Source organism: Zingiber officinale, chromosome 5A (genome assembly GCF_018446385.1).
Source record: "Zingiber officinale cultivar Zhangliang chromosome 5A, Zo_v1.1, whole genome shotgun sequence".
Classification (NCBI taxonomy): domain Eukaryota; kingdom Viridiplantae; phylum Streptophyta; class Magnoliopsida; order Zingiberales; family Zingiberaceae; genus Zingiber; species Zingiber officinale.
In genome coordinates, this window is record NC_055994.1 from 19,399,603 (window position 1) to 19,409,135 (window position 9,533).

A 9,533-nucleotide genomic window follows, 5' to 3' on the forward strand; every position below is an offset into this window, starting at 1 on the left:
AACATGATCTTCTGTGTGGCACCACATACTATGTTATCTACAATATAAATTAAATGGACAACTGTATTGACATATATATAAATATAAAATACAGACATTTGACCAAAGTGATTCTTATTTCAAAATATTTCAAAACAAATGTTCATACAAAAGTTAAGTTTATAATATACATCCCAACAAAAAAAAATCACTAAAGAAATCAGCATATGATTTCTTAAAGATTGATGATTTTGAAAAATCTTGGATGAAGATGATTGTGGATTATGGTCTTGAAAGTAATGAATGGCTTACTTCATTATATGAAAACAGACATGTTTGGGTACCAGCTTTTCTAAAACACACATTTTGGGTTGGAATGTTCATATACCAACTTGGTGAACTATAAACAGTTATCTAAATGGATATGTCTATCCAAAGACTTTTCTTAAGCAGTTGTTTAGTAAATATGAGATGATACTGCAGAGCAATACAAAAAGGAGGGAGAAGCAGATTCAGAATCTCACAATACTCCATTATTGATATCAAAATTTTACATGGAAGAGCAGATACCAAAAGTATACACTTTTAATATGTTCAGGAAATTCCAGGAGGAGCTAAAAGCTACAATGTATTGTGATGTTTTGCCAATTCAGATGGATGGGCCAGTCATGAATTTTCAAGTCAGAGTATTCGTTGAGGATGGCAAACCCACAGAAAATAAGGATCATGAGGTTCTTTATAATGCAGATAAACTTGAGGTTCAATGCATTTGTGGTTCTTTTGAGTTCTGTGGAATTTTGTGTAGACATACATTGTTTGTATTTAAGCTTCATCAAATCTTTGAAATTCCATCTCATTATATTCTTAGTCGCTGGAAAAAAGATTACAAGTGACTAAGTGCTTTTGAACGCCTGAATGACATGCAGGTTGATGATACTCCTGTGTCCCGCTATGATTATTTGACTATACGCTGCCTTCATCTTGCTGAGTTAGGATTCGTGTCAGACGATAGGTACCAGGTTGCTTTGAAGTTATTAAAAGAGGTTGAGAAGTCTCTTTTAGATGATATTATTTGTAGACAGAAGCAGCCCAGACTTCTATCTTTCGAAACTCAAGCCAATGGCAATGTCCAAAATCTGTTATTAGCTCAGATTGGAACCTCTGGCGTTAATAAGAATCTCAGTTCTTTGCATGTCAAACGACGAGGCCGTCCACAAATAAAGGCAAAAGAGTCTGATATGGAAACTCTAGCTCAACCCAACAAGGAACAGGTAATTTTATCTGCATCAAACAGTTGTGACCTTAACTGCTTCGATGTGCATTTTAAATGGCTATGTATTCATGACCAATATATTATCCGAAATCTGACTCAGACGAATGCCGACTGAGATAGTATTGGTGTTGACGGAGAGATGATTTGGACACACCTAACGTATATGCACCGGAAAGATGGACCTCCACGTGGAGCTTAAGGACAGTGGTGACGAGATCGATGATACTTAGCTCTGCGCACACTCAGACAAGCACACAGAATGTTAGACACCAGAAACCAGGGAAAAAGTCTCTGGCGTAGGTCCTCTGACGCTCAAGTCAGGTACTTTTTCTCTATAATAACAGTGTACGAAGGAAAAAAGAACTGTAGAGAGACGAGTGCGGATGTGCGCGTACCTGCTCAAGGGAGAGGACATCCAATTTTATATGACAATATGTACCTTTGAAGCCTAACCGATGTCAGAAAATATCGAATGTCAGGGTCTGTCGGGTGATGGAGGACACTTGGTGACCTCTCATTAGTTGAAAGAAGGTTCCATTCATGACCGACCACTGGAATATTCCCTGTCTGATGACAGTTATTCTTTGACAGGCGGTTACAATTTCCTGACATTGTTTGTCGCTTAGCGCTTTCTGTCATACTTAGATTTAACTACGGACAACTCAGAATGACTGTTTGGGTGTGCCACCTGACTCGCGTCTTGATAAGGGGGACGAGTTATGGCGAGGGTCCCATCTTTCACGCTTGGATTGCTGAAGGGCCGAATGGGAGTTGTCTTACTGAAAGTACTAGACCTGGCTATGCGGCTCGAGCTGAGAAAACCTGACCAGTCGGGGCAGGTCAGTCATTACTCTAGGCTGCATCTTGTGTCTCAGATCTGAGATCCTGATATGTACTCGATCGAGAATTATGCGGCTGATGACGTTAGGCGGTCTAACTCTTTCTTTCCCCTTCTAACTGCTGACTGTCACATCCCTTTGACTTCTAATTGTCATATTCCCTTAACTTTGAATTATCTTTGACTGTCACGTCCCTTTAATTTCTACTGTCTAATTTAATTAGATCCCATCTTTATATACCGTATCAACTAGGATTTTCTGAGATCATCGTTGATGGGTAGTGAAAGCAATACGCTTCAATCTAGTGCAACTGCTACTCCCCTTAATACACAGCGAATTGATTTGATGGTTTGTGGTAATGTTATTATTCCACGCTTTTACATCCCTTGGCCCTATGATTTTTGTCTTTCTATCTAATATTTAGGTTTTGGTTCTGAATTAGGAAGACACCACCACAGGTGATTTGCCATTTGACAGTCATTTTAGCACGCCCATAAATCAAGAGCATCACATTGACAATCAACCAAGGACACAAACACACAATCTCTTGCAGGTTTTGATTTGTAGTTCATTTTAAAATTTGTTAAAACTCCTTTGTTATTTTTGGAAAAGTCATACATGTATGCAATTTTATGTTTTCTTTAATCTTTTTGACTTTTCTATCTGTTCCACTCTTTGTTTTATGGTTATTCCCTACTTGATTTGAGTGTTTTATTCTTATTTACAACGGTCCAACAATAGGAAATCAGTCAAGAATGCAGTGGATTTATCAACAAATACTACTACGAGTACATTTCTGTTCCACAATTATTATACCTCTAAAATTAGGAATTATCATGTCTGTTGCCATAAATCATTTCACCGGGGAATTATTCAACAGTATTTAGATTGACTTGTTTTCTGGATGAGATAATATATAAAAACATGCAAGTCATGTTACCTTTAGGTATTTTCATAATCATGTTTCCATTGGTACCTTTATGAAACGCTTGCAAAGAAGATTAAACATTACCGTGCTTAAGAATCAACGTGTGCACATTTGTTGAGTCTCTTAGACATTTAAAAGAGAATAGCTAATCTAATATTGTTAGCAAGGATTAAGGAAGCCAAAAAATTTCATGATGTTTTTATGTTGCTAAACTGTAAATTTAATCGAAGCCATGTCACTGAAATGGCCCACTTTAGTTTTTTTTCCTAGTCACATTTGCTAATATGTAACAATGTAGTCCTTTCATCTAAGTATCCCATCACTATTTTTATGTAAGATCAGAGGATGAGAAGTATGAAAGTAGCCTAACTCAGCTCTCCAATTGATGTTTCTGTTTTATCCTCCAACCATTATGGTAGTCAAGTAATCAATCACATTTATGAAAGAAGTACCCAGTGAATTTTCTACAAGTATTTAGTCCCAATGAACTATCCTGCATGTATAATTGAAACATGGGAATGGATGTAGTAGCCAAGATATTGCTGGTGGATAAGTGAAATGGAAGATCATTTTTTTTATGAACTAATCTGTAAAGCTTTTATTTACTTTAATCTCCAATTTGCAGGATGCCCATGTACCAAAAGTACCTTCTGGTCGAAGGACCGGGTAATATGAAGTTACATGAGGCTTGGGTATGCTCTTGGATTTCTTCTGTATCCTAGCTTTTTATACTTGTTGAGCATTAATTGTAAATACAATAGTGCTCTGTCACAGGAGTATATCTATATTTCCTAATATATGATTCATGTCAAGGGACTACTATCATCATATTCAGAATCTGAGTCGAATGAAAATCGGATGAAGTGTCGTAAGTGGTGATGAAGAGGAAACTATAATATTGCGATCATACGGGCTTCAGAGAACGGCTCCCACGTGGCCCTAAAAGACTGTTGGATCTAAGCCGGGATACTAGAACTCTGCGCACACTCAGATAAGCACACGGAACGTTAGAGGTCGAAAATCAAGGAAAAAGTCCCTGGAGCAGGCCCTCCAACGCACAAGTTAGGTACTTTTTCCCCAAAAAAACAGTGTACCTACGCAAGGGAGAGGGCGCCCCTTTTTATGTGACAGTGCGTACTTTCTAGAGACTGGCGCCTGTCAGAGGGTGTCGGGTGTTAGGACTTTGTCGGGTGGTGGAGGGCACGTGGCCTTCTCCTATAGATTGGAGGAAGGTTCTATTTGCAGATGACCTCAACCGTTAGAATATTCCCTGACATGTAACAATTATTCTCTGACAGGTGGTTACGATTCCATGACCTGTTGTCGCATAGCACCTTCTATCCTGCCGGGGTGTGATCGAGGTAGCCCGGGTCGGTCTGCTAAGTGCTGATGAACAGGCTGGATGGATGGAGGGGTGCGATCAGAGTCCCTTTCTTTCGGCTTTTATGATTCAGACCCGACCGAGAATGACAAGTTTGTTTACGCGGGCTAGCTTGAGGAAACCCAACCGGTGAAGACAGGTCCGGCTTGCCTTGATCACGCGTCATGTCGCAGACCTGGTTTCCTGACCGGTAGACCCCTCCCTGGCCTTATACGCCAGATGACCCAAGTGGTCTTACTTCGAATGTTAACTGTCACGTCCCCTTGACTTCTGACTATCACATCTCCTTGACTTCTTACTGCCACGTCCCCTTGACTTCTGATAGCCACATCTCCTTGACTTCTGACTGTCACGCCCCCTTGACTTCTGATAGCGACATCTCCTTGACTTCTGACTGCTACTTCCCCTTGACTTCTGACGATCGGATCCTATTATTATGCACCGTATCATACTATATTAGGGGAAAAGCTAGTTGATTCTTCCAATATTTGTTAGGACCAAAAGTAGCTAGAGGGGGGGTGAATAGCTCGTCGCGTTCACTCGTTGCTCGGCGTTGCTTGGCGTTGCTTGTTTCTTCAAGAATATGCAGCGGAAAATACAAAAACAAATGCAACAACGCTAACACGGTTGGTATACTTGGTATCCACCTCACAAGAGGTGACTAGTCCAAGGATACACACCACGCACGCACCCTCCACTATGAAAACACTCCTTTTCGGTAACTACCGAGGGCGGAGAAGCCCTACAAGACTCTCAGTACAAGAAGAAAGGAAAGGGAAACAAAATACAAGCGCAAAGCTTACAATGAGTACAGAAAACCCTAACCCTAGCTTCTCTTCTTGCCTTTGATCCGCCTCTTGACTTGGAAAGCTTCCAAGATCCTTCAAGAACTGGCGATCTGATCTTTGAGAGCGCTGTGGAGGAGCTGGCGAGTAATCTGGAGTGAATCGGAGAAGCGGTGCCGTAGCCATCACACGCCTGCAGCTATAAACGACGCCAACGGTCGGATCCCGATCGATTCGAATGTTCCCAATCGATCGGGGAGGCTTTGGATCGATCCACGGATCGATCCAGAGCGCCTCTGTGCTCTGGAAACGCACCTGGATCGATCCAGCGCTTATCGCGTGAAGCAGCCGCGTCCCAATCGATCCACTGATCGATTGGGACCTCTGGATCGATCCACGGATCGATCCAGAGACTCTCTGTTCGCTGGGACAGGTCTGGATCGATCCACTGATCGATCCAGCACTTGATTTTTGTCCAAAACCAAGTCTCAAACCTCCCAAACCAACATCCGGTCAACCTTGACCTGTTGGTATGTCATGCCTAGCATCTAGTCACTCCCTTGACCTGCTAGGACTCCCTTACCAAGTGTCCGGTCAATCCCTTTGACCCACTTGGACTTTTCTCTGTGCCAAGTATCCGGTCAATCCCTTTGACCTACTTGGACTTTTCTTTCATGCCAAGTATCTGGTCAATCCTTTGACCTACTTGGACTTCCCAGCACCAGATGTCCGATCATCCTTGATCCATCTGGATTTTCCCTTGCCTGGCTTCACTCACCAGGACTTTCACCTAGCTTCACTCACTAGGGTTTTCCATCTGCCTAGCTTCACTCACTAGGACTTTCACCTGGCTTCACTCACCAGGATTTCCATCTGCCTAGCTTCACTCACTAGGACTTTCACCTGGCTTCACTCACCAGGATTTCCATCTGCCTAGCTTCACTCACTAGGACTTCCTTCTGCCTGGCTTCACTCACCAGGACTTCCTTCTGCCTGGCTTCACTCACCAGGACTTTTCTTCTGCCTGGCTTCACTCACCAGGACTTTCATACTGCCTAGCTTCACTCACTAGGTCTTTCATTTTGCCTAACATCCCAGTTAGGACTTCCCAGTCAAGTATCCAGTCAACCTTGACCTACTTGACTCTTCTTCAATCAATATCTTATTGTCAAACATCTAAACCCAAACCAAGACTCAGCTTGGTTACCCAGGTCAACCTTGACCTGAGGGATATTGCACCAACAATATTTATTCGAATACTACACTAATGCCAAGCAAGGGAAATTATTATATGATCCAAAGAAGTATAGGAGACTCTTTGGAAGGATAAATTATCTCACCATCATTACGCCAATATCTCATTTATTGTGCGTGTGATTAGTCACTTAGAGCCTAATATATGTCGTTGCTTTAAAAGGAGACTGCATCTTCACATAGATCAATTCATTGTAATCCTTGATATCGCTGATTTTTTTAATTTGTTTTGGTATTCAAGGACAAACCCTTACTACCTAGAACAACTTATGATGATTATGTGGAACTAAAACTTAATACAGAGAAAATTACAATTTACGGAAAGCTTAGGAAGTTAGAGTCGTCTAGCGAAAGAGAGGGATGGGCAAGAGATAGCAGACAAGGCCTCTTAGAACCACCCAAGCCAAAAGTTAAGGAAAATAACCTGATGAAAGTTCTTGGTTTTGAAGCAGCTCAAGACTCGGCCAAAGTTCGTAAGCTCACCCCAGCTGAATGATGTGAAAAGAAAGAGAAGCAACTTTTTGACGGTCCAAGTTCACTTGAGACTTTTGTTTCTATATACAAGAGCAAAGACCTCTCACATTGACAAACCTGTTTCAAAGTCTGTGCTATGATATTAGATGGGATCAGTGTTGTGGCTGTGGGAGGAGGTAGAAAATCAATAAAAAGGCACTGGAAGCTGATGCTAAGAAGGATTCACTGAGCCACAGCGATGGGCAATGAGGAAGAGGGGGCCGAGGATGCGGATGCCCCTGCCAACAATTGAGCTTTTGTTTGGCAGGGTAGTGTTGCTAAAGCTATCTTCAACACATTTCATGTCATTAATGCAGAAGTGAAGCTGCCACTAGGAAGATATTTCTTCAAGTTGATGCTGCAGTTGATAGATTCTTTGAGAGCATGAAATAAAAATGAAATCAAACTATAATTGTTCACAGTGATCTTCCGAAGAAATCACAGAAGAAGATGCTGGTCGACGAAGACGCTGCCGCTGTCGGAAGCACGATCACGAGTAACTAGAAAGCGCTTCAAGGTTCACGAACCAAATCCAAGGATGTTCTGCTTTGGCTCTCTACTCGTTCTCTTATCCCCTCACCTTATGCACTTCTCGCTTGCCCCCGATTGCTCTTGGATGCCATCATATATAGCAAGTAAAACATCGGTTACCAACCGATGCTTTGATGGCTGGCTTTCAATGGAGGAAGATGAAGGTGAATGGGCACCCGTTCATCTTCCTGACATTGCAACTGATGCAACATCTAACATCTCCCACTCGTTCAAGTCAATCCATAAGATTATATGGTTACATAGATTATGTCAGTCACATAGACTACGAGGTGATCATGTCATAATGCCAAAGCCAAATATTAATTGGTCACAAAGACCGATTAAGTCATATAGATTATTTGACGATCAAGTCATGAAGACCAGAATAAAATTAATTAGTCACAAAAATCAAATAAGTCACATAGACTTTATGATGATCAAGCCACGAAGAACAGAGCATTAATTAGTCACAAAGACCATATAAGAACATCCATTTCATACATTAGGGAAAATGGTTCGTGCAACAGCAAACATACTGAGCATTTATTGCTAAGAAGATTATTACACCTTACATAACTGCTCTTTAGAACGAATCAGAGATATCAATGACTTGTCTTTACCCCAGATTAAATTATTTACATCATTATGAACATCTCTAATCCCTCATATTCACTATATGTGAAGAGCATATTCAATATCTCCAATTAAACAAATTATTCACAATTACATTTTATGTACTGAACTAAAAATGTAACTTGTACCAGTGAATAAATGTCACAGATGTAAATCAATCTTAATCTTTCTTTTTAGCTAAAATCTATTTATTTTAATCAGTCGCTTTCCTAGTTATGCTTCATAGACCGAATCATCTATAGTTAATAGGAAACATGCTAAAGTAGCAGACACTGATCAGAACTTCAAGTAGACAGCTAAATAAATAGTCACTTAGGGTAAGATTGAGATTAACTTATAATTTCAAAGGTCTCACATAGTAGAGAAGCAGAGATCCATTCTCCTACTACCCTTCTTGGTGTTATAGCACATGTGGTATGAATCACATGCTACGATGTTATTCTCTTTACTAAAAAGAGCGCATGTTTTTCCCAAAGTTTAACATCGTACAGATTTCAATCTAGACATACCTAATGCTCAATCTTGAATTCAACATATGAATTCCAATATGGCTTTAAGCAGATTAATTCAGTAAATGATTAATGCATTTACTCCAATCATTACATAAATGATCTCATCTTGACACAATTATCAAGACGACCTTAACTTATGAGTATGTCTTTATTCACAGCTACATAAGTTGTCCCATAAGCAACGGTCTTACCTCTATTCGTACTTAACAAATAGAGATGATTGTCCATGTGAGTGGACCAATCTCAATCTGTCAACATGCTTATCGAGGCTTTTATTCGAATGTAACAAAGACATATACACTGAATAGATCATGACATTTTTCATTTATCAAAATGTCTTTACAATAAGTTACATTCTTTGAAGTCCCAAAGACTTCATTGTCCATGAAATGACTCTTTAGTCAATGACTTAGTAAAAGAATCAGCAAGTATATTTTGTGTAGGGATGTACTCAAGAATTACCTTTTTCTTATCAACAATATCTCATATAAAATTATACTTAATTTCTATATGCTTGCATTTGCTGTGATATTTGGAATCCTTTGAAAAAGCTATTGCAGCTTAACTATCACAATACATTGTAACAGGACTCCCACTGTGCTCAACAATCTTCAGATGCTTCAAGACCTTCTTAGCCAGATAGCCTCTTGCACAGCTGCTGCACAAGCCACATACTCAGCTTCCATTGTCGGCAAGGCTACACAAGCTTGCTTCTTGTTGTTCCATGAGATAGCGCCACCATTCAGCAAGAAGACATAGCCAGATGTGGATTTTTTGTCATCAAAGTCCCCTGCCCAATCTGCATCTGTGTAGCCACTTAAGCTCATATCTAATCCTTGGAAATAGAGGCAATAATTGGTTGTTCCTTTGAGATATTTGAATATCCTCTTCACCGCTTTCCAGTG

The 9,533-nt window shown here is 40.4% G+C and overlaps 1 pseudogene; it reads left to right on the forward strand.

Annotated features, from left to right (window-relative positions):
- The first annotated feature begins 1,971 nt into the window (after positions 1 to 1,971).
- Positions 1,972 to 7,345, forward strand: LOC121979455 (annotated as a pseudogene).
- Positions 7,346 to 9,533: the final 2,188 nt, after the last annotated feature.